The 27,572-nt window shown below is 38.7% G+C and overlaps 1 protein-coding gene across 1 annotated transcript in view; it reads right to left on the minus strand.

Annotated features, from left to right (window-relative positions):
* The window catches only part of LOC114666255 (suppressor of cytokine signaling 5-like), a 112,756-nt gene extending 85,933 nt beyond the window's left edge, over window positions 1-26,823 (minus strand). Inside the window, 1 exon segment of the mRNA XM_028821032.2 lies at window positions 26,555-26,823. The gene's annotated coding sequence lies outside the window, so the exon portion shown is untranslated.
* Between the last annotated feature and the right edge of the window lie 749 nt (window positions 26,824-27,572).

Here is a 27,572-nt window from a genome sequence, read left to right on the forward strand (position 1 = left end):
CACGAAATACTGTAGAGCACAAAGAGTTAACAGGTAAAGCACGCACCTCTGACTGAGAGCAATGAACAGGGAGAGGCTGAACAAGTGCTTAAATACAGTAATCGTCACGTACGAACCGGAAGGGGAATGAAATAGAGCACAAAGAGTTCACGGCGAAAGCACGCACACAAGCAAGTGCAAGCACGCACGTCTGACCGAGAACAATGCAACACGTGCGGAAATCATTGGCGCGCACAAACCGAAAGGGAAACTGGCTTGTTCGTAAACCAAGTGTGTGGTCGTGAACCGAGGCAAAAGTTTGGCGAACTTTTTGGTCGTAAACCGAGTTGAGTTGTACGTGTACCGAGACGTTCGTGAACCGAGGTTCCACTGTGTATATGTAAATGTATATGTGTGTGTGTGTGTGTGTGTGTGTGTGTGTGTGTGTGTGTGTGTGTGTGTGTGTGTGTGTGAGACTTGTATATTCAGCCTAAATGATTAAATGCCCAGCCTTAACTGCATCAAAACAGTTTTGACTGGTGCAGAGTGACAGATGGAAGAAAAGGTCACAATGAAGTGGAACATGCTGATAAAAATTAAACTTGTGCTTTTTAATTATGACAATTGGCAAAATATAAGTGCAAAAATATAAACTATGGTCTATATTTTTGTTGTTTTTTTTTAGCAGCTAAATACATATAAAATAGCATAATCTTCCTAGCTGAGCAAACATTTAAATTTACTATAACATCTACAGGATTAAACTATGTTCACTGTTATATGAGAGCACACTAATTCAGGCATTCGTAATGAAGCAAAGCATTACGCTTAATTATTTTCCAGTCCTACTTATTTCAATACCGCCACATGAGGAAAAAGAGCTATATACTCACTATGTGAAAACTCAATGTTGTTTTTTGTTTTTTAATCATCCATTCACCCATTTTCTGACTTGCTCAATTCCTTTGAAACAAAATTAATCTGCACCAGAGTTTCAAAAAACTTTTTTTCTGGCAATCTTAGTGGCTGCTGGGTTTTGTTCCATAAAAACAGTTACTCAGCTGGCAGATAATATAATTTATGTAGCTTAAAGAGAAGCCTCGCCTCTTCCCGTTACAAGTCTGAAGAGGCAAAAATACCCAGCACAAAGCTTTCTTTAAAAAGTAATCAACATTTAAAAAAATAAACACTTCAATCATTTTTGATTAGTTAAATCACTTGAAGATTTCTATCACTTATGTTTTTGCAGAAAATACTACATGAACTGCTTTTACTTAAAACAAATGAAGAGAAAAAGCTGCATGCATCTTTAACTGGGTCTATTCAACTATATACTGTAATATAAACATGAAATATAAAAATAAGAAAACATACTATATAAACTACAGGTTTAGAATTTTTTTCAACATACATATGGCAAATTATACTTGCAAAAAGCAAACTTGTATTTAAAACTTGATTCCAACAGTTCTTAATATATTAATGGTAACTATTTTCTCTATATTACCAATCCTTCCTGATATTCACTTTCTGTAATGGCATGTTCAAAATTATAATCGAAGGGCGTCTGCTTCCAGGATTTGGTATTCTCCTCAATATTATGTAAATTATAGATATAAAACTTATAATAATAATTTCATTTTTAAAATTTAAAGATTAAGATAATAAACAAATGTATACAGCTTACACTGGACCCTGATTCAAGATATACAGTAGTTTGGTAGTATTTATTCAACTTCCAGCCAGCATATTTAGCTCGAGGTTGTACCAGGCTAGTGCATAACCCTGAAATACTGGGCTTGAAGACACAAGCCCAACCATGGATGTAGCATTATTTGTTTATAGAGCATACTGAGACTCATGCGTACTCTCACTAATAATGGGCTAATTTTGAATTGTCAATTAAAACACACATTCATCTTTGGAACATTCAACTTAGGGGGAGGAACTCGGAATAAATATATACATTCAGAGAGAGAAACAGCAAACTCCACACCGGGTGCCTGAAGTGGCAGCAGCACTAGTAACTGCAGTAGCATGCTGGTATTAATTTTAATTTTCATAAAATATCATTCTAATTTAGATATCCTATTATGAGATGTTAAGATGTAGTTTGGGTAACACTTTAATTTTTAATAAATAATTACCAAACATTTATAGATTACTAGTTCATGTACATTCAGATCATTATATTTGAATGCCATTAAAAGATAATATATGCAAATATACGTTCACGGGGATTATAACCTTGTTTTTCTAGATGTCCATATGTGTAATCAGTTTATTAAATAAACACCTCACCCAAAATGTTACCTGTTACCATCTTGTTTTTAGTAATGACCAAGAATAATTTTTAGTTTGATGTTTTTTGAAAATAGCGGAGTTAGCAAAGTGTCTGACACAATTTGGCTTATATGGGAAAGAACCCTGAACAAAAACAGTGAACAATATCAAAACACTCATATAAAAAATTCTTAACTTTTTCTACATGTCAGATAGCAAATCATATTCTCACAATGTCTCAAACATATGTATGGTTGCTAAAATATTGTTAAATCAACCACTTTCGAAATTCCTCTCATAAATGAGTAGGGAGTGGGTTCAATCAGGATTGAGCTTTTGAACAGCCAAATTTGACAGCCAAATGCTTGTGTCTCTCTAAAATGGATTAAAGTGCATCTTTATTAATGAAGCACTGTCTGTAAAGCAGATACTCAAAATGAACAAGTCCTCATCTGATTATACAATAAAAGTAAAATCACAAACAACACTCACATGCTAGCTTCGTGCTCATTGCTCCCAAAGACACTAAACTGGTAATGTGAAACATCAATGCTAGGTTAATAACTCAGGTGTAAGTACACTTAACCTGAGAGAAGGAAAAAAGAGCACTCTGAGAAAGTGTTTACTGTCTCTTTACAACAATTTAAAGTCATTACATTGTAACAATAAGAAGATAATGTTCAAGACCTGAAATACTTAGCTCAATTAAGCAGAGTGCACACCTAACCTTAATATACATATTATGATAAATATTATAATATTTGAATAATATACAAAGTTTCCACTACCTCTACTCAAGTCTCAATTTTTGCTGCTGGTGTATGGGTATGACAGTAAACTGCATCCGGCCCTCCAACTTCAAGGGAAATCATGGGGGTTGGTGGCAGGACTGGCACTCCAGCCACCGTAAAAAACCTTCACACAGCTATGAGACGGCAGACAGGACTACTTTCTGCTCTCTGTGGGAGTAGCTCTGCTGTGAAGGCTGCTCGCATTATGAAGGGGATGGGGAAAAGGCCTCAAGAGCACCATCTCCGGAAGAATCAAAACCATCGGAGAGCCAATAGAGTCAGGCCTATTGGAGATCAGAACTGGTGTGGTGTGGAGGCATCGCCCGCTGCACACCAGCACTCGGGTCCCAATTTGAGGCAGCCCACCCAGACAGGCGCATTGAACGTTTTGTCTCTCCGGCATGATGATCATCTTCCTCTGCTGTCAAGAGGAGCTTCATAAACTAAGCATTTCAGAGGCGGCACTCTCTGAGGTGCACAGACCTGGGACTGGACAGATCTCTGCAGGTGGGTACAACCTTTTATTGGTCTGGTCGCCCTAATGGCTGTCATACCCATCCCGCCCCAGATCTGACGTGGTTACTTTTTATCTAAAACTGGGAATAACTGGAGATGTGAGTGGTGTTTTGAGACAATGGAACTGGAAATTCTCTGATCTGGAGGGATAAAAGCTGACACACAAACGATGGTGAATCTGCCTGCTTCGCCACTCACCATCACTTGAAATTTTTTTAATTCAGTTTTATTGAGTGTTCCTGCTCACGCTGAATTAGTATGTACCTTATGGTCCATATTGTGCAATATTATTCATATTCATTTTGCATGCCTTCTTGCGGTTGTAATCAGTGACCACGTTGTTTTTTTTTTTTTTTTCCCCCGATCTTGCCCATGCAGTCTCCGCATTTTGGTGCACGGTGATGTTTCTTTTGTACTCCAGGACATTCAGAGGAAAGAATAGTACAGAGAGGTCAGTTCCGCGCTATATGCAATCATCAGATTCAAATGTTAACAGTTCCCACACACCCAAGGACCGTCCTTTCTACATTTAAAACGTGTACCTGTTGCAATGTACACACTTCTCTCTGTGCTGTGGTTACTATTACACTGAAAGGGCTGGGGAACAGAAGCTTGTCGATGTTGCATCCTCTTTTGCTTTATCCATCGCCTTTTCTTGTAAGAAGCGACTACGCATGAACACACTTTTTTTCTCAGTGGCCTTGCACAGTACATGTGCATTCATCACCGCCAAGTCAAGCGTGTTATAGCACACAGCAACCGGCCATCTGCATGCTCCTTCTCATACTAAATAAGCTCATGCCTTCTGGTGCACGAGGTCAATGCAGCACCGGGCAAAAAAGAAAGACAAATATATGTGACATTTTAAAGAAATCATGTTATGACCTGAATAGTACCAATCAGAAAACATCGTTGCACTAATGCAATATTGAAACGAAATATTTGAAAATGAACAGCATCAGATCGGGTGTGAATTTATACTGGCGCTGTTAGAGTCAGATCAAAAGGGGGGTTACAGCGTAAACATGACTGAGAGAACAAAACTGGAAAAAAAAGCTAACTTTTAGAAATACCATACATTTACAGCTGATAAAGACATGGTATAACAAAAACTCCAGAAGATGCAGAGGACAGAATAGAACAGAGAGGTCAATTCCATTCTATATAAAATCATCACAATTATTCCCAGTCAAGTACACGTCTTTATCTGAAAACTGTTTCAGATCGGGGGGTTGGGGTTACGGGGTGGTGTTTTGGGAGCGTGAACGTGAGTGAGAGAATAAAACTGAAAAAAAAAAACACTAACTTTGATAAGTACTATAAATTTACAGCGGCTGAATTTACAGACACAAATCAAATGTATGTTTTTATTGTATAATATTAACAATAAAGGCAGCTCTCTACTTAAAACAGTAAACTTGAGAAGCTGCCAGCATCAAACCCAGAAGCTCTTGATTGGGAGTCAGCAGTTCTTAGCATTGAACCACGCAAGCTGTCGTATCAACTGCCTATAGTAACTTGCTTTCTTTTTTCTTTCGTTATATTCTTGAATAAAAGTGCACTGTTTTGTTATACTTGTACCTTTTGTGAAAGTGTTTATTTCATATTTGGACTTCAGGTTTCACACCTTATACACATGTCGTAAATGTAGGAAGAACAGTCCTTGGGTGTGTGTGGGAACTGTTAACATTTGAATCTGGTGATTGCATATAGTGCGGAACTGACCTCTCTGTACTACTCTGTCCTCTGCATCTCCTAGAGTTCAAAAGAAATAAAACCATGCAGCAACATGTGGACACTGCCCAAGATCGAGGAGAAAAAAAAAAAAAAAAAAAAAAACAACAACAACAAAAAAAAAAACGCGGTCACTGACTACAACTGCATGAAGGTGTGAAAATGAATATAATGTTGCATTTGTGCAACGTTTTACGAAATGTACAATACAGGTCATAAAATGAATTATTCCAAAGGTCATATATACCTAAGTCTCTCTTTTTTTGGTCAGTGCAGCTTTGACATCATGGATCAGAAGGTGCATACTAATTCAGCGTGAACAGGAACACTAAAGAATAAAACTGAATAAAAAAAATTCACATCCACAGCCATTCTCAAGTCACGCACACCACTCACATCCACAGTTTTCCCAGTCCCGTTCGCGCACAAGATCAGACACGGTTTTCAAATAAAGAGGGGGTATAACAAAACAAGTTTGTTTGTTATACCACGTCTTTATCTGAAAACAGCGCCAGATCGGGGGGTGTGGTGTATGTGTGGGAGCGTGAATGTGAGAGAATAAAACTAAAAACAAAACGCTAACTTTGACAAGTACTATAATAAACAGATGCAAATCAAATGTATGTTTTTATTGTATGATATTAACAATAAGTGCAGCTCACTACTCAAAATGGTAAATTTGGGAATTAGCTCATATCGACATCGCAACCTCTTGATTGGAAGGCAACAGTTCTTAGCATTGCACCACGCAAGCTGTCATATCAACCACCTACCATAACCTGCTTTCTTTTTTCTTCGGTTAAATTCTTCAATAAAAGTGCACTTGTTTAATTATACTTGTACCTTTTGTGAAAGTGTTTATTTCATATTTGTATTTCAGGCTTCACACATTATACATTTCATGTCTACATTTTGTCAACTATTACTAAAACATGAAAAAAATTTCTGTGTTAACGACGATTTACTTAGATTGTTGTTGACACGGAACACACATGAAATGTATGTATTCCAAATGACAATGTACTTTTTTTACCCTATAAAGCTCCAGCACTTCACTCAAAGATAAACACTTAGCACTGACAAACTTCTTTGCGAATTGAACTGCAGCGGTGGGTGGGAGGATGGGATACCAGGCTGCTAGCTGCTTATCGACACATTCACAGGACAAAAGATACTGACGGTGAGAAAGGATTTAAGGTGGGCCGGATTTATGAGTTTTCTCGTAGGCTCTGGTAATTCTAGTGTTAAAAAGCCACTGACAGACACTCTTATTACCAGCTAAAAAGTCTCAGTTTCCATGGTGGGGGTTTCGCTGGAATGCAGCCTTTACACCTTATCTGATAATATGATCTACACCAGACCATGTAACATTGCAGGGATATCTCTTGGAGGCACAAGCTGGATACCCAAAATCGAATGAAGGATGAATAACATTGATAGACAGAACTTTGCAACAGTGGTCAATCAAGAACTTGGGCTTATGTGTGCCCAAGAAACCAATGATAGAACCCTATTCCTTCATTTAAATACCCCCGTAAGACCTAGATCACCCCTCTTCTGACAAAGCTTACAGCTCTCAACCTGGCCGTAACTTTGACTATCTATAGCCAGAGCACACAGCTTACAGGATGTGGTCGTATAATAAGGCTGAAGCAATCCCCTTTACTCTGAAGGACAACTGTGCTAGACTAGAAGGGAAGAAGCCTAGTCTGCACTGGAGGTGGACGAGAGTGTCATTAGTCCAAACCTTGCTGAGAAATAGCAGGTGCACAAGCAGAGGGAGACGTTATATAAAAGGCAATGTGTTCATCTTGCTGAAAATGGCAACTGACTGATCACCAATTGCTGAACGGACGTACATTTCCTAGCAACATGAGGAGTGACATGGTGTGTTTGAACCTCAAAAAGAAACTGCCCAAAAGAAACCAGAAGTTGAGACCTGGGAGAAAAGTAGACAACAGTTTCCTACAGTTTTACATCTATATCTCTCTATACGTTAATATATCCATCTTCCATTATCCTTATGATATAAACGAATTATATTATTTTCTTTATTTAAACAAGGCAAATTTGGGCTATTTGTGAAAATAGATCTATCTTCATGTCAAACCACAACAGAGAAAGTGAATGTGTTAATGTATAAACTTTCTAAGATTTAGGAACCTTGTTCATAAATTGTACAAATTGTTTTATATTTCTGCCATCTTGGCCAGAAAGTGAAACAGAGAAGTTGACTCAACCTACATTTAAATTGGTGTCCCTTGGGGGCCGTCTTGTTGATTGGTTTAATTAATTTCCAGCATTGCAGTAGGTAAAACCGATAATTAACCGAGTGATCCAACACCCTTTCCTACATGAGAACTGTAGTAATTGCAGCCTACTGCTCCCAGCAGCATTTGAGTATCTAGACAGATAATGAGAACTGTCCCAATATGATAAGCTTGTGCTTTGGTGGTCTCAGTAGAGTTCATTTTGAAAATAATCCTGTGGACACAGTGATGCATCTATGAAATAATGTTAAGATTCACAGTAGTTATCCAAGAAGGCAACTCACATTGTTTGTGAAATACTTTCACAGTTGAGAAAACTATTACTATAATTAAAATATTTGCACATCTTATCAGATGACTCATTGTTAATATTGTACCAAATATAAGTAAAATATCATTTTTAGCATATATAACAAACAAGAGAACTGATAGAATTCCCAATGTGGTATTAATTGTCCAGAAAAGGCTAACAATATTAAATAAAAACCTGTCTTTATTTATTCATGGTATATTATTAACATCCATACAATCATTAAGAATGCATGTGTCATATTTTTATTTTGGACACAATACACTAAAACACAGTAGGAGTAACATTTATATATGCATGTCATTTATATAAATAAATGTCTGCATACCCATATATGGCAATACCACTTCTACCAACACACTGGGAAATTTGACCATGAATTGGATTAAGCAAGTTTACAGCTTGTGTAATACACAAACTGATTAACACTAGAATCCCTGAAGCTTATGATTTTTTTCATTGTCTCTGACTTTCTTAAATTTTCCTGACCATGCCAAGAAGCTCGTAGCTCCTTATCACTGCGCTAATAGCCCACTTTTGTTTTGCAAAAGTGTGGTTTAGCAGAAAGCAGCCTGCTACAGCCCCCAATCAGTTAGATGAAGGCATCATCCTAATGCAATCCTCACAGTGATGTGTTTATAAGGAATTATAAAGGTAATACCATGATTTGAAATACATACATTTCATGTGTGTTCCATATGTACAACGATCTGTGTAAATATAGAATGACAGAGGAAATGCGAGGCAAGAAATGCTGATCACACAGCTAAAACAGAAAATATTTTCATATGTTACAGTATAATGCTGATGTGAAGTGTAGGATTTGTGAAGACTGAAGCCCAAATATCAAATTAACACTTACACAAAAGGTGTAACAAAACATGTATGATTTTATTCAAAAATAAAACCGAAGAAAAAGAAATTTCTGAACTGACATGTTCCTGAAGTCCAACTATCAGTCGGTACAAAGTAAAAGACGTCTGCATACATGTGTGTTTGCACATATGGTGGAGTGGTGGCTCTGAGGCTAGGGATCTGCACTGGCAATCGGAAGGTTGCCGGTTCGAATCCTGTAAATGCCAATAGGGACTCTGCTCTGTTGGGCCCTTGAGCAAGGCCCTTAACCTGCAATTGCTGAGCACTTTGTGTAGTAAGAAAAGCGCTATATAAATGCAAAGAATTATCTATATATATATAATTCACTAAGTCCAAGACGCACGCAAGACCGAGCCCCGCCCACCAATTCACTAAGCACCAGACCATGGAACACGCATGACAAAAATTCGCGCGAGAGCAAAAGCATTTGCCAAGAATGTTTTAATTAATCAAGAACAAAAGTCGGAGGTTCGAAGAAGATCACATACCGTCATAGTTCCAACCATAAACGATGCCGACTGGCGATCCGGCAGTGTTATTCCCATGACCCGCTGGGCAGCCATTACTCCCACTAGCATGCCTCCACATAAAGTCAAACTTAAAATTGGTTCAGTCGTCATACTTCTCAGAAACCTCATGCCAGCAAGAAGTCTCTGTAAAGGCACTAGACTGACTGTTCTCAGCATTCACCGCAATGTACTAGAGTGTAAAACAATCGCAGCTGCTACCTCACAAACTGTCCTTATTCGCCGATTTGCCTGACCCCATCAGATTCAAATTTGCCTTTTACTTTTACACACAGACAATTTCCTGTTAGATTGGCCTTTGCGATAACAATTAATAAGGCGCAGGGACAAACTTTCAAAAAGATATGCCTGTTTTGCATGCAATCCATGGTAAGCAAGACGCACGCACGACCGAGTCCCGCCAACCAACAATTCACTAAGCAGCCAACCATGGCGCGAGAGCGAAAGCTTTTGCCAAGAATGTTATCATTAATCAAGAACGAAAGTCGGAGGTTCGAGGAAGATCACATACCGTCGTAGTTCCGACCATACACGACGCCGACTGGCGATCCGGCGGCGTTATTCCCATGACCCGCCAGGCAGCCTACTGGGTAAACAAAGTCTTTGGGTTCTGAGGGGAGTATGGTTGCAAAGCTGAAACTTAAAGGAATTGACGGAAGGGCACCACCAGGTGTGGAGACTTTGGCATAATTTGACTCAACACGGGAAACCTCACCCGGCTTGAACGTGGTTCACAGGTGTATGCGAACTGTAGCACAGACTAAAGCGACTGAGGCAGTGTTTGGAAAATAAACAGTCAACGTGCCTCACAAGTGCATGTGGACTGTACACAGACGAAAGCAATTCAGGTGAGGAGTTGGGGGCGGGCACATGAGCAGGCACTGCGTACTGAACGATGACTAAGAGATGAGTAAGAAATCAGCAGACTAGAATGCCGGGGCAGAATGGGCGTCAGTCGATCGAACTTGCCTATCTAGAGGATGTAAATGTCCTAACAAGGTTTCCGTTGGTAAACCTGCGGAAGGATCGTTACCAGTTGTGCCGACCCGTCATTGGACGGTTAGGACCCGAAACCTCTCAGGCCCACTTCCCCGCCCTCTCTCCAGAGAGGCGGAGGGGGCGTCCTCACTGGGCGCCCCTCGCTCTGGGAGGTGGGGGCGCGGAGGCAGTCCTCCAGTTTTCAGTCACGGACAATAATGTTGCTCTCTCCAGAGTTCCATCTTTTCATTCACTTACAGTCGTATCCTCAAACCCACACCATTTGGACAACTGTGTCTTTCAGGAAGTGTTCACCCATCAATACATAATTATGCGGCGGGTTGGCTAGTTATTATTATTAACCAGTTGTCACCCAGATCTACGCAGTTGGTGCAGTGGAAAAGCTATCGCTTACCACGTAGGTAATAGGTTGGAATCTCACGTTGTCCTTGTATTTAGAACTATGAGTAATGAGCTGCTATTATTATTATTATTATTATCATCACATAATAAAAACATACATTTGATATGAGTCTGTAATATCCTGTGTAAATTCATGGTATTTGTATAAGCACTGAAGGGTTAAAAGCAGACACATATATGTGTCTCAATCATTTCTTCTTGGTGTCTTGCTGAGCAAACATACATTGTCTGTGGAGGATGTTACTTGTCCCTGCAGATGGACATTAACATCAACATGTCATTTTAACAATTTTTTTTATTCAATTTTATTCTTGGGATTCTTGAATAAAACTGAATTATAGCAAGTTTTTTATTCAGTTTTATTCTTGGATTCTTGATATTTTAATGGTTTATAACAACTTGAAACTTTAGGATTAAAAATGAAATCCACAAGCAAATATATATGTTTTGTCTGTGGCACAACAATATCATTTAAACTTTTTCACTTTTTTTGGTACTATAAAATACATGGGTAGGTCAAAACAACAACATCATAGTGTGTTAGCTTTCTTTGTCTAAGTTGCTGCAAAACAGGTCCAAACTAGACAGGTAATTGCTGGTGTTTTAAACAGTTATTAACAAGGCCGCTCTTTCCATATGAATTAATTAACTCTGTTTTTTTGTGGGCAGGATGTATTATCAGGAACAAAGATCCATTACCACCTTTCATCAGGATTAGGAAACAATGTTTTGCCTCAGTAAAGTAACTGAATGGGTTAAAAAATTCAAGAATGACTGTTATAACTTAAAAACTGTCAGGTCTCTCATCCAAGTCCACTAGTTCTGACAATGTTGAACATGCTCATGACATGGTTAGAGAAAGTGTTTTAATAACCTAGGATTCTATACCAAAAAGTAATGTTCAGGTAACACTGAAGGAATTTGGAGTTTAATTATTATAATTGTTCCGGGTAGGGATGCTCCAATCGATCGGCAGCCGATCTAAATCAGCCAATATTCTGTAAAAAAAAAGTCTCAGTCAGTAAATTGGCTGATTATAAAAAAAAAGATCTTTCCTGTTTGTGTAAGCTTTATGGAAATTTTGTGACAGACAGACAGACAGACAGACAGACAGACAGACAGACAGACAGACACATACTTTATTAATCCCAAGGGGAAATTCACATTCTCCAGCAGCAGCATACTGATACAAAAAACAATATTAAAGACTGATAATAATGCAGGTAAAAACAGACAATAACTTTTTATAATGTTAATGTTTACCCCCCCAAATGGGTGGAATTGAAGAGTTGCATAGTTTGGGGGAGGAACAATCTTCTCAGTCTGTCAGTGGAGCAGGACAGTGACAGCAGTCTGTCGCTGAAGCTGCTCTTCTGTCAGGAGAGGACACTGTTTACTGGATTCAGTGGATTCTCCATAATTGATAGGAGCCTGATGAGCGCCCATCGCTCTGCCACAGATGTTAAACTGTTCAGCTCCATGCCAACAACAGAGCCTGCCTTCCTCACCAGTTTGTCCAGGCGTGAGGCGTCTTTCTTCTTAATGCTGCCTCCCCAGCACACCACCGTGTAGAAGAGGGCGCTCGCCACAACCGTCTGATAGAACATCTGCAGCATCTTATTGCAGATGTTGAAGGACGCCAGCCTTCTAAGGACTTTATGGAAGGTATTACAGTAGTTGAGCCACTACGTCTATTTATTTATTTTTTATCTTCAAGGCTTGTTTAAGCAGAGAGCTTAACCTTTACATAAAAGAAAGTGGTGCAATACAGTGGAAAAAAAGTATCAGAGGAGTCTTCTTGTGCAGTCAGAAAAATGGCAAGAAAAGTTACTTTAATGTAGTCAGACCTTTTTATTTTGTCCTTTAATTAAAATGGACACCATTTAAGTTTGAACAGCGAGCTTGTTTGAAATGCAACTGGTTACATTTTTAATTGGAAAAGTAAAAGATAAAGCCAATTTTGAAATTGCTACTTATTAAACAACCAGTAACGGCATACTGCACTATAATGTGCAGTGAATACACTTGACTTCAGCTCTGTACGTTTATCATTCGTTTGCTCAGATGTTGATTCGCTTGCTACTTCCGGAGCAGCTCTTCTTTTCTCCACCCTAGCGGCCCACTGCTTCTCTTCTTTCATCGGCATCTTTTCACGTTAAAACTGATTAAGTTAGTTTTTGTGTTGCAATTACCTAGTACGTTTTCTTTAATTTTTCACTTAAGCTGGCACTTAAGTCTTCAATCTGTCTCAAGAATGATTAGCGAAGGTGGTAGGGAATGAGAAAGGCGCCCATACGCATGCGCTGCACGGCCGCCCTGCTGCGCACTGCCGAAAGTTGATTCTACAATAAAATAAAAATAAAAACAGTAATAAAAATCATCACCCCAAAAGCGGATAGTAGACGTCACATAGTATATGCGTACCAAATTTCAAGTCAATAGGTGAAACGGTTTGTGAGTTACAGGTGATTTAAAATCCTGGACAGACAAGCCACAGTAGCGTATTATAGAAAAAGATAGGCTTGTTAGCTTAACATCAAAATGCTTTTACTTATAAACCTGATAAGTATGTTAGTCTTTTATCTTCTTGATGAACATCTAATGAACATTTGATACATCTGTGTCTTTTTTAGATTTATATGGCATTCCATATTTATAATTACACCTCCAGAATTATGAATGTTCAGCTGACATAGTGAAAAGAAAAAAAAAACACACCTGTATAAATCTAGTAAATGTATATTTTAATAGTTAAAAAGCTGTAGTGCAATTAATGATTTTAAATTATTAAAACCTATAAATGCAAATATATTTACATATAAGCTGTGTTTAACTTGCAATATCAATTGATTGTGCGAGAAAAAAAACTTTATATGTGTGTGTGTGTATATATATACACATACATGTTTTTGTAGCTAGAGAAACAGCAAAACTACTTTTTTTTAATTAAATCTTGTTTTAGGTACATTACAGAAAAAATTAAAATAACAGTTTGTAACTTTATAAAGAATTTTCTTTTCTTTTATGGCATATGTATTACAGATACATATTTGCGTACATATTTTATTTAAAATTTTAATGAGCTTTTATTTATTTTAGTATTTTTATGGTCACTGAATACGCCTACAGAACTTCATTTTGTTAATAAAAAATAAACAAGACCTTTGGTCTATAGTTTAATTATGAAAATACACTTTAATTTAGCATATAAGGCTTCTATGCATCTGGTTAAGCTGGAGCTTAGAGTAAAAGTTTTTTAAGGGAAAAAATACAAAAACAAAAATATCACATACTACTGGAATCAGCTGTTCAAATAACATGAAATCGGTGATCGGAATCGGCATTAAAAAACCTGATCGGAGCATCCCCAATTACGGGTACTTTTTGACTTACCCTTGGAATTTGGACATCCCAAGATGAACACTGCAGCCAGATGTGCAATATTACTGTTTATGAAGCTCACATATGCACACATAGAAAGAGCAAAATCCAGTGAAATTCAAGTGCCTAATTTTAGTTTTTTTAGTACAGGGATATACATAGTTTTTCATAAACTGATTACTAATGGGTTGGTTGATGAGGAATTCCAGAGTCATGTTTAGATACAACAGTACTTGTGGATGCTTTTGTATTTGTTTGTATATTTTATTTCTGGAGTTTGAGAGACAAAAGTTTCCAAGCTCCAAATTTAATCTTCCACATTTTTACTTCTACAAAATTGAAACTTCATCAAGAACAACCCAGCAAAGCTCTCTTACCTTACATCTAAATCTGTCTCTGAGGTGATGCTAGCCAGTTTGGATGAAAATTCAGACAGCATCTCTAGAACAGATCAACTTGATTTCAAAATGAAATCGCAATTTGAAACAATGCGATTAGCAAATCGCAGACTGTGATTTAGGATATACGTTATGAGGGCAAAATTTGATATTCAATTGTGTTTTGTAGATGTTTTACGCACTTCACTTCCATGATCTGCCTTTTCATAATCTTGAATGGTTAGCTTCTAAATCTTACAACTAGACAACTTCAAAATGATATTTTTGCCTGCCCCCCGCTGTGCTCTTTGATTCAATAAGTTAGACCTGTTGCTATGGGCAGGCCTTGGTGGTGGGTGCCCATTCAGACAGACTGCAAGGGCCAACCAATAATAATTTTTTAATAAGTAAAAAAAAATAGTCTTTTGTATAAAATGTACATATTGAATGTACTTGTAGATTTACAAAGAACTGAATAAGTGATTTTTTTTTTTTTTTTTTACTGATAGGAGCTCTTCTAGCAAGTTTAATCACATATCATACCCAAACTGGTTAACTGGCGTGGACAGTAACTCAGCATTACCTTCAGCAAGAGGTTGCGCTTAGGTCCAAAGTCACCAATGTAGACCATTAATAATTACAAAGCATAGCACATCAATTCTAAAAAATGTAATTATAAATATTGCAAAATGCCAGACATTGTGTCTGCTCCTTAATTACTGTACACGACTATCTACCTGATAACCTCACCGAAAAGATCCTCATACAGTATAGGCAACAGAATTCAGCTATCAAATGGTATGAGCTAAGGCGCTGAACAGAGTCAGACTGAATAACATGACAAGTTTGATCACTGTAGACGATGACCTGGGCATGGACAATCCTAACCAACTTGTATTGATGGAGCTCCGTACGGGGCAAGTTTTGACTTTGACCTCTTTTTTTGTTTAGCTGCATGCGGGCATGTGTCACACAGCCACCACATTGTCTCTTTTGCTTTAAACATGTGCACTGTCTGGCTTGGAGAAGCACTATTCTGATATCCAGTATGTTATTAATATAGTGTGTTACACTTAATTAACATTCTAAAGCAATGCATTTATTGACCAGTGTTATTTTGGAGGCATCGGCTTAATGTTGTTCTTCAGTTAACTCAGTACCGTCTGAGCGGGAGGTCTGCTACTCAAAATGACACCGACCTTTGGTTAAAAATGATCTCTTTAAACTGGTGCTTGATTAATTAGCATGTTAGCACCTCTGCTGTTCATTTACTGAATTTTGAAATCAGTACTTTGTTGAAATATGACTCACTTTATTTAAAATTACAACAGGTGCAGTACAGTGGGCACATCCAAAATATTAAAACAAGTCAACTTTTGATCTGCCTGCTTTTTTACTTTGTTCACTCTGTTGCAGCCCAGGGGAAAGCAGTTTTTATGAGGGTACAAGACACATCTGTAAGAAGAGTTGAGTGATTATCGTGGGGGATAAGATTGTGCTTTCGCACCAAGCAGGCTGAAAACACTCTATGACACAGTGAATATTGAACTGAATTTTGACTTTAAAAAAAATTATACCACAAATTAAATTGGAATTGCAATATCTGTCAGAAAAATTGCAATTACATACTTTGCTCAAATTGCTCAGCCCTACTATCAACAACCTTTAAGGAACTGACAAGATGATGATCTTAGAGAATGACAGAAAAGAGATCTTTAAATTTCCAAAAAGAAATGGAATTAACCCATTGACAAAATGTGTTCTAGTTCAACATGAGCCAAGCATACTATAAGTAAAATAAATAAATAAATAAATAAAAATGATCCATCATTTATACATACAGTATCTCATCAAAAACATTGTCTAAAATGAACATATGGAAAAGTCCAAACTGACAAGAGATGTCATCAAATGCCTGCATTACTAGGTCACTGGTTTTGGGAAGGTCCTACATTCTGATAATTTTGAGGAAAAAAGGTTTTGCACATTTCTGAAAAAAACATGGATCTTTATAATCACTCCAAATGCTTTAATAGCAATATATGGAGTAATGTTGTTCTATCTATCTACCTGCCTAGGGCCTATTATAAAACTTTGCTGGGATTCAAGCTTGAAAATATGCGCTGTAATAGAAAGGGGGCATCAGCTAGCCCCAAGCCCCAAAATAAACACACCAGCACTGTCCCAGGTTCAAATAATAGAAGGATTATTACAAAACACCTCCAAAGTAGCACAAACACAGGTTTTCTTTTCTCCAGAAATCAATCCTCCTTACTATTCCTTTCTTCTCGCCACCGCACTGACCTCCTTCAATTGAGTGTTGCCTTCCTTCCCCCCAGCTCCGACTCGCCTGGACAAGGGAGTGAGGTCCCTTTTATTGAGGGCCCGGTGCCAGGGCCATTGCCCGATGGAAGTACTTCCGGGTCATACGGAAGTCCCATGAATAGGGAGAGCGTCCACCTGCACTGCCCCCTTGTGGCACCCTTGAACCCCAGCAGGGCTGTGCTGCCAGACTACAACACCCAGCATTCCCTGCCGATTCCCAAATGGGCACTGATATGGAGGGCTGCTGCCATCTAACATCTGAGGGAATTAAATACCCCTTTGCAACAGTTCATCCCGGTCTTCTTTTCTTCTGCCCAGGGAAAGTATTAGGTACACATCCGGTCAGGGCACCCTTCTGTTTACTCTGGGCTTCCCGTCCGGGTAAGGGACTTTCTCAACTTCCTGCTGGGATACCTATCCATGCCGTGTACCTCCTACAGTGCATACCAAAAAATACAGAAAATGTGTATGCCAAAAAACAAAAAATTCAGATTTATAATACCTGACAGATGCACAATTCTATGCAAATTACCATTTACAAATCACAATCCATATTACTAACCGAGAATGCTAAACCGGATGATGGACGCAGGCACATCCGGCCATGGGCCGTAGCTGCAAAAGGACGTACTGCGCAGGCGCAAAAAGAGTCCGCGAGAGGCGGATGAGGGGCCGCGACAGACGGACAAGACCACAGAAAAAAGACAAAAAAGGAGAAATGACACGCAAGGAGCACCGAAAAAAGGAAAAGGCACATAAACAAGTAGTCAAATGCAGGCAAAGCACGAAACACATTGCACACGAAACTAGACCCAAAAAAAAAAAAAAAAAAAAAAAGAGGCTCGCGCACAACAGCAAGGCAACACCCCCCCCCATTACAGGCACCGGACAGGACACACACAAAGAGGGGGATTCAACAAGCCCATGGAACACAAAAAAAAGAACACAACAAAACCACCCCACAGACCCTACAAGCAACGGACGGGACACACACAAACAGGGGGATTCAACAAGACACAGGAACACAAAAAGAAAGAAGACGCTCGCGCAACAACAATCCTCACCCCCCCCCCCCCCACACACACACACATCCATAAGAAGTGACACCCAAAGCCACATATTCTAAAGTGAACGTCAACACCTTCACACTAGACAGCATAGGTGTCAGCATAGGTGGATCTCCTTACAATAAAGCACTATTAACCGTTCAACTGCAGAAAAGGAAACATATTAACAGTGACTGCGATCCTCCTTATTACTTATTCATATTTCGCTAGCTGAGAAAGAAACAAGTCTTGAATACACGGTCACGGGTACAAAACGAAAAGGAAAGGATAACAGGAACAAACACACGAACACGAAAGAAACAACAAAATAGACGGCTATGCAGCATAGGTGGATCTCATTACAATAAGGCACTATTAACCGTTCAACCGCAGAAAAGGCTCCATATTAACAGTGAGTGCAATACTCCTTATTACTTATCCATATTTCTAAAAGAAAAAATGTCTCGACTCCAAAAACGCAAAGCTCAACTACAGCTTCTAACTAACGATGTACCTAAAAGTAAAAACTTTATGAACTGCATTAGATCCTACAATAGTTCATTTGCTTTTGCATCTAACGGAGTAAATATCAGGCCACCAAAAGGCAATGGCCCATACTGCTTTCGCATATGTGCACAAATACTGAATCGCATTGGAACAGTGCACCCTGAAACAAATCAACAACGCAAATATGCACAAATCTACATCCTAGATCCACATGACGCAAGCTATCAATCAAAGTGCTGCATCGCAACAGGCACGGATTCAAAACGAAACACCTCCCATCTCAGACATACGTTAACGGCAAGGAAGGCTACAACAGGCTTTTCACACAGCACAGGCAAATCGATTACAGCTCCAAAACAACACGTCCCAAATACTACACATGCAACAACGTGCCTCTCAAACGGCACAAGCAAAATATACACCAGGAAAATTCATTCGGATTAATGAATGTCATTTGCAATCATTGTCATTCAGTTCACTTCCCTGAAGAAACAACTGGCAATACAAGTAATACATTTACACGTTGTTGTCAAAAGGGTCAAATTAGACTGCCTTCTTTACATTCCTATACTGAATATCTACAAAAGCTTCTAACGATGTACCTGAAAGTGAAATCTTTATCAACTGCATTAGATCCTACAAATCGGTATCCACTATGAACATTAACGGTGGCACTGCACGTGACATCCGTCTTGAAAAAATGTTAATTATTGATGAATGTACAATGGCATGAAGTCACTTACTCAACACCATTCATAAACTTCTACAAACGTTTATGAATAATAATATTCGATTTGGATGAAAGGTACTTTTATGAGGAGGAGATTTTAGACAGTGCTTAGCTATTCTTCCAGATGCCATGCACTCAGCTATTGTTCAGTGCACCTTAAAATACGCAGACAATTGGCATTGCTTTCAAAAGATACAGTTAGTAAAAAAGATACGATGTCCAGAACCAAATCATAACAATTGCTTATTACAACTGAGAGATGGTACACTCACCAATACAGATGGACTTCAGCCACATATTATTACAATTCCTCAAGCCTTTATCTGCGACAACTTAGTTACAGAGAGATTTGGAACAGCAATCTCATTAGACCAAATGCCCCTTTTAACACAACGCACTATATTAGGTCCAAAAAATATTAATGTGCAAAACATAAATACCCAAGTCATTCCATTACTTCCTGGAGAGACACAACTCTTTCTAAGCTCTGACAAACTTGACTCTGATCACAACAATAACCATCTTCATTGACCTTACAAGTTCTGACCTGAAATTACCTTTTACACTTAAACGGCGTGTACAAAGAAATTTTCAAATAAACCTTTACACTGTGCCACACACTTTATTGTTTGCTTTCTATTTGCATCATCTACACCGTCACACTATTCTATATCTCATTCATACATCGCGCTCTTTGTCATTCCCAACACCAGGGGTTGGCGAGCGAAGCGAGCAGGGGGCGGAGCCCCCTAGTAACCTTATAAATGTGCGTACATGAATACACCTCGAATGATGCTCTGAAACATCCACATACGGAGCATGCTAATCAACCTAAAACATATACAAATCACAAAGCTACAGAACTTCATTGGAAGACGGAGCAGCCTCCCACCTGCTGCATTGAGACCCACAACCTGCAATTAAGAGTATCTGGCTATGCACTATAACCGAGAGTGAAAGGCCATGTGCAGCATTATAGTGCCTCTCCAGTGCATTCTGGGGCACAGGGAGAGACTTAAGGCATCAACAGTATGTGTCTGAGCAGGCAGCCACTATTAACTAACAAATACAATGACACGATGCTGTTACAATGAACAGCACAGGCTTTCTGGAAGTTATCTTACCAATAAGTCAGCCACCACGTACGCATCATCACATCTTTCAAGGTTACTCTGCCTCAAAATAAATGAATCACGGGTTGACCAAAGCCACTGAGCCATGACATTTTTTTCAGTCTCATCTTAGCATCCCAGATGACTGTGTGTTAATGAATGTCACTGCTCATTGTTAACAAAAGCAGCTACATTTTTGCTAGATGCCCTTATTACAATACGAGTGCAGCATAGTGCTCTGATCACATTATGAGAACAAGACACTGATGCAAATTGAATTTATACAGTGGTGTGAAAAACTATTTGCCCCCTTCCTGATTTCTTATTCTTTTGCATGTTTGCCACACAAAATGTTTCTGATCATCAAACACATTTAACCATTAGTCAAACATAACACAAGTAAACACAAAATGCAGTTTGTAAATGGTGGTTTTATTATTTAGGGAGAAAAAAAAATCCAAACCTACATGGCCCTGTGTGAAAAAGTAATTGCCCCCTGAACCTAATAACTGGTTGGGCCACCCTTAGCAGCAATAACTGCAATCAAGCGTTTGCGATAACTTGCAATGAGTCTTTTACAGTGCTCTGGAGGAATTTTGGCCCACTCATCTTTGCAAAATTGTTGTAATGCAGCTTTATTTGAGGGTTTTCTAGCATGAACCGCCTTTTTAAGGTCATGCCATAGCATCTCAATTGGATTCAGGTCAGGACTTTGACTAGGCCACTCCAAAGTCTTCATTTTGTTTTTCTTCAGCCATTCAGAGGTGGATTTGCTGGTGTGTTTTGGGTCATTGTCCTGTTGCAGCACCCAAGATCGCTTCAGCTTGAGTTGACGAACAGATGGCCAGACATTCTCCTTCAGGATTTTTTGGTAGACAGTAGAATTCATGGTTCCATCTATCACAGCAAGCCTTCCAGGTCCTGAAGCAGCAAAACAACCCCAGACCATCACACTACCACCACCATATTTTACTGTTGGTATGATGTTCTTTTTCTGAAATGCTGTGTTCCTTTTACGCCAGATGTAACGGGACATTTGCCTTCCAAAAAGTTCAACTTTTGACTCATCAGTCCACAAGGTATTTTCCCAAAAGTCTTGGCAATCATTGAGATGTTTCTTAGCAAAATTGAGACGAGCCCTAATGTTCTTTTTGCTTAACAGTGGTTTGCGTCTTGGAAATCTGCCATGCAGGCCGTTTTTGCCCAGTCTCTTTCTTATGGTGGAATCGTGAACACTGACCTTAATTGAGGCAAGTGAGGCCTGCAGTTCTTTAGACGTTGTCCTGGGGTCTTTTGTGACCTCTCGGATGAGTCGTCTCTGCGCTCTTGGGGTAATTTTGGTCGGCCGGCCACTCCTGGGAAGGTTCACCACTGTTCCATGTTTTTGCCATTTGTGGATAATGGCTCTCACTGTGGTTCGCTGGAGTCCCAAAGCTTTAGAAATGGCTTTATAACCTTTACCAGACTGATAGATCTCAATTACTTCTGTTCTCATTTGTTCCTGAATTTCTTTGGATCTTGGCATGATGTCTAGCTTTTGAGGTGCTTTTGGTCTACTTCTCTGTGTCAGGCAGCTCCTATTTAAGTGATTTCTTGATTGAAACAGGTGTGGCAGTAATCAGGCCTGGGGGTGGCTACGGAAATTGAACTCAGGTGTGATACACCACAGTTAGGTTATTTTTTAACAAGGGGGCAATTACTTTTTCACACAGGGCCATGTAGGTTTGGATTTTTTTTCTCCCTAAATAATAAAAACCATCATTTAAAAACTGCATTTTGTGTTTACTTGTGTTATATTTGACTAATGGTTAAATGTGTTTGATGATCAGAAACATTTTGTGTGACAAACATGCAAAAGAATAAGAAATCAGGAAGGGGGCAAATAGTTTTTCACACCACTGTATGTTGGCACATTATTTTATGTATTGTATGTGCACCCACACCATAGGAAAACTGGATGTACCGCCTCACTGGTTAGATAATGGCTTCAACACAGAAAGATGAGATATTCCTGACTTGTCTGCCAGTTCCCAGAAAAGTGACAACAGGTAGCCAACATAAACTGATGAATAACCAAACAAGATTTTCAGTGCACATGCGCAAAATTGTCCCTCTTGAAAGACAACTAAAATACAGTCTATACATCATATTCATCATTTGTAATATATTTGTAACATCAACACACAGTATAACAACAGCTTGGTAACAAATATTATATTGCATGCGAGTCATCATTTAGCTGGTTTGGCTGCATTTCCCTATTTGATCAAGGGTGTCATCATTTCCCTGTTTCTCTGAAATGTTGCATACGCATGAGTGAGAGTTGCCATAAATGAATTTCCCCTTGGGATTAATAAAGTATCTATTTATCTATCATAAATATATGCATGTTCTCCCATCAAAGTTTATTTTATGAATCCTGATCTTTGTCTGGAAAGATGTGTACACACCTTTCAAGCCTTTTTTGTGTTTACGCAAGCTTTATAAATGAGGCCCCAGGTGAGAAAACGCTGCCCTAGAAATAAATCTGTCAGTGCTTCCCGCAAAAAAGAAAATTTTGCAGCAACCCATCATTTCAAGTTTCTGCCAGCACCACCACCACCGCTGCTGCTGCTGCTACTACTAAAACCAAAATGCGTGGATATCCATCTGGTTGCCAAGTAGATTACGTGAGAAGGGATATGCACAACCTCAGAATTAGAGCATATTGCATTGTTTTTAAATATATAAACAGAATCTTGCTGTAACATTATTTCATTGTTTCATCTGGAAATTTCTCTTGTGACAACCATTAAACCATCAGAGTATATTTTTGTACATGACAGGTATTCATAGCAAGATTAATTAAACTGGAAGTTGAGCTTACTTCACCTCGGCTTTTCAAACTGCAGCAAACATTTTGGTTTCTTTAAAATAAGTAAAACCTGGGTTTGCAGACCCCCTCACTTACAAAGAATAAACGCATTTTGAATGCAGAGCCCATCACAGCTACAATTTTAAAGTGCTTCATGCCAAATAAAATTAGTCATGCAATACGCCTCTGCAACTTCAGATTTGATTTCTAAACTAGGTAAACATCAGCAACAAAATCATTTTTCTATGTGATACTTTGACATTGCAATTTAGCATTTCCCGTAACAAAGAACAGTGTGTCCGCGTGCATATATTTGTTGAATGCATATAACCTATTTGTTAAATGGTTCAGCTAATAGGGTCATATTTAAATTGTCATTACTTCTAATTTGAGAAGATAATTTTTAATTGAAAATTCCTTATTTTGTATTTGTTGTTATTTATTGTGTGTTAACTCATTCATTTATGAATGGAAAAGCACATTTTTTCCCATGTCTTGTTTTTAACTGCCCAAATTAGTACTATACAAAACAAGGATAATTATTTAAGTGCATCTCTGAATTAACCCACAAATATTGCAGTCTTAGCAACAAATAAATAATGGATATGGCCATGTGACCAAAATACTGAAAATTTTCAAGGGGACCCCTGCTGCTAGATAAGATTTGTGCGTGTGTTGTGATATCCTATATCTGATTACTTACACTGATTTATTTTGCTAAACCAGAAGAATCCAAATCCACCTTTCATAATTTAGCAGTAGAATGATGTTCCAGATTTTTCTCAAAATGGGAAAAAAAAAATCACCATTTACAGGGTCTTGTTCAGAATTTGGAAGGAAATCATTAACTGAATTCTAAAGTAAGCATGCTAAATCTGTGGTGGTTTTATTTTATTTGCTCTTTTTCACAATAAAAAGAACACTTTAGTTGGGGCTCTCTTATTGTTTAGCTCTCCAAGCCAGGTGTGGGTTAAGTGTTGAGTATCACTTACTTTCTCTGGAACGTATTACAGTATTTATGTTTTTCTTCTTTTTTGACTGTATTTTGTTACTGTGTTTTTTTTAATTACAACAAAATGTGAGCCAGGCCATGTAACTTTACTGACTCCTGAAGACATCCTTTCTACATTCTGGGATGCACAGATGCCTTTGATAATAATAATAATAATACATTTAATTTATTATGTTTATGAATGATTTTTCTTGTAACTTATTTTGTTATAGTTCAACACAACATGTTCTGTTTGAGAAACATGCACTCATGTAAGTACTGTTATAATATACAGTAAAACTGGATGTATAATTGTGTAGGATGGAAGGAAGTAAATTGTATTATTGACACTATAATCATAAATACCTTTAATTCTGAATTGTTACTACAATCACTTTGGAAGAAAACATAAAATTGCACATATACTTTGTTTGACAAATATTGTTAAAAATAAAAATGGTGTTGACTAATTTTGCTCTGTGCTTAAAAGAGAAGTTATACTTTTAAATTACTCCAACATTGCAAAGATGGGAATGGTCTATTGACTGGAAACTCTAAATTAGGCCTTAAGAAGTGAATGTACCCTGTGGTGAAATAGCACCCTCTACAGATTTAGCTCCTGCTTTGTACCTGTTGCTGCTAAAATCGAATACACACACAATGGAATCCTCTTTGCCTTTGAAAAGCATTTAAAAGAAAAAACTGATCACTAGGGTTAATTATCCAGTGGCAATCATGCAGCTTTGATGGAATTAAGGGCCTATCTCAAATGCAATGGTCTTATCTCATATATAACACATATGTTTATACAACAGCAACATTAAAATCAATACTTGATAGGTTAAGCCCACCAAAATATGCTTAACAGGAAAATTCAACATCCACCCACCCATTTCTTCAGCTATTTACTCCAATTCAGGGTTGTGGGATGACAAAACCTACCACCTCAGCATCAAGCTAAAGATAGGCAACCACCCTGGGTGGGACACATTTAAGAGCAAACTCACACTGGGCCAAGTTTGCGATATGTGAGAAACGACAACAGAGACACAAGTAAAATATGCAAACACAACATTGAAAGTGACTGGTCCAGGATTTGCACCAAGTGCCTTTACGCTATGCAATTTTTTTTAACTACTCTCTAATATATATATATTACACACACAGGCAGTAAAGGAGAAACAAATACACCTAATTAGTGCACCACAGCTCATCTAATTTCAAATTTTTGTTATATGTACTTTTGTCACCATCCTACTAGTACATGACCATTAGGGGCCATAACCTAGTCCAGTAGCTGCAAGAACAAACTTGATGAACGCTGTAGATGGGACACCGGTCTGTGGCATGCCATCGCACACCCGCATACGAGGACACTCTCGAGTTACCAATCCACCTCACAGCATGACTGTGGGCTGTGAGAGAACTCGACATTCCCTGAGCAGTCCCATGTAAACACGAAGGGCGACACGCAAACTCAACGCACAACAGTCGGCCACTGAATTTGGTTCCTAGCGCTGTGACACTGGCCGCTGCACCAGGAAAAAACTGCAGTAATCAGCAGAACACAATACTTCAAAAGTGACAATTCTTTTGGTCATTTTACTAAAGATAACATAATCAAAAGAACTCAATGCGACATGCAAAGGAGATTCTCTCTTAAAAAGTTTCCACCTTTTTTTGTAATCGCTGAACTTCTTACACTAAAAAAAAGAACATCGGTAGATGTGTCTTATTCATTTAGTAGACATTAGCACAAAACTTTATGTAGGTTAACTTTTGTCCACGAAAAATAAACGCAAAGTTTGCTTTACATCAAGCAAAATTAAATACCATGATTTCGAGTAAAACCAGCTTAATAAACGAGGTTCACTGCATCAAATCATCATTTCGGGTCAATTCATTTTCCAAGGACAGACCTTTTTTTTTTTTTCTTTTCCGAGAAGTACAATTCCACGTTGGTATAAACAGAAATCCTAGTGCGCTTGAACCCACAAAAAAGTGTTCATCTGAATAAACAAATCGGATTGTGTCTGATAAACGCGCAAATAAGCACGAGAGACAGTCAAATTAAGCAAATAACCACTTTATCGTGCATTAATAGATGATGCGCTATACCCTTACTTATAAATGGGTCATGGATTTAAAGTACGAGTAACTCACTACAAAGCTACCGTGATTGCAGACAGCACGGACAAGGCAAGAAAGGCGGACAGGATAAGCCTAAAAAGTGACAGGGGGATGCGAGGAAGCCACAAGAACCTCGTGGTCCAAAGACGATGCCAGGCGTGCACACACACAGGGTGCCCGTGAGAACTACCGTGCCCCACTATGAATGCGGTTAGCGAAAGGCCCCGACTGCGTCCAGCCCGCCACAAATGCCAGCTGAGTAGAGAGGGAGCAGAGCAGGTTTTGATGAAGCGGCCGCAGAGTTAGATTGCTGGCGAAGCCCTCGCGCTACAACGGAGTAAACTCTTAGGTTCTGCGTGAGTAAGGCCTTAAGGAAAATCTCTGAAATGTGAAGTGGACTTCTTGTGCACCCACCTTTTATTTTCAGCTCCACACGTTTGTCTTCAAGTAACACGTAGAAATAGTGGCTGAATGCATCGTCCTCTCGTTGACCACAGTCTTTAGAAACATGCAGAGGTATGCCGTTTTGTGCACCATTCCTGATAATTGTAATTTTAAAGTAGATATTTTCTGTTCTTAACTGAACAAAAACATTTCCATCGGTGATTCGCCCCCAGAATGCGCTGAAAGAGCCCTCCCTGACAGCCCCAGAGCGATGGTCGCCAAGGCAAGCCAAGGGAGAAGTCGGGGGTGGGGCGACCTTTTTCTCTGGTTGTTTTGACGGACAGAAACTTGGCCAATTAAATTTTAGTAAGGGGGCGTTGTTAAAATATGATAGGAGGTAGAAAGAACGACCATCTCTTACGCAACCAAAGAAACCGAATGGAGGCGGAGTTTGATAAGAAACAGTTCTAGAGAGTGAAAATGTGCTTGGCTACGGCTAAAGTTGACGGACAGATTATTCTTCCAATAGTTGCACTATATCTCTTTGACACTCAGATGCATTGTGAAAGGTAAACGTCTGTAGTAATATTTAGCCACTGCAAAAGTTAATGTTTATGTTTTAGACGCCTCGTAAAAGGATTGTGTTAGTAAATTGTAAATCTGCATCTCATAGCTGACTTTGCATGGTGAGTGACGAACAGTTCGTTTCCGCCAATGGCTGTGCAACATTGAAGCTTTGTGGGTGTAATCGTGTTTCCGGCAACATGAGCCGGATCTTTCTGAAAAAAAAAAAAAAAAAGACACGTGAGTCCGGCAATGACGTCACGCAATGACGTCACCACTTCACGGGGCATATTTTCTATATTTTCATTCTTTTTTCAGATTTTTACTAATTAAAGCCATCAATCTTTACTTAACCCACTTATCCAGAGTTGGGCCATGGAGAAGTCAGAGCCCATCCCAGCAAGCATCGGGCGCAAGGCAGGTGCAGTCATTAGACGGGCATGCCAGTTTTGGTTTAAAATCCACCACCATCATTTCTCTATTT

The sequence above is a fragment of the Erpetoichthys calabaricus genome, chromosome 15 (assembly GCF_900747795.2).
Source record: "Erpetoichthys calabaricus chromosome 15, fErpCal1.3, whole genome shotgun sequence".
Taxonomy (NCBI): Eukaryota; Metazoa; Chordata; class Cladistia; order Polypteriformes; family Polypteridae; genus Erpetoichthys; species Erpetoichthys calabaricus.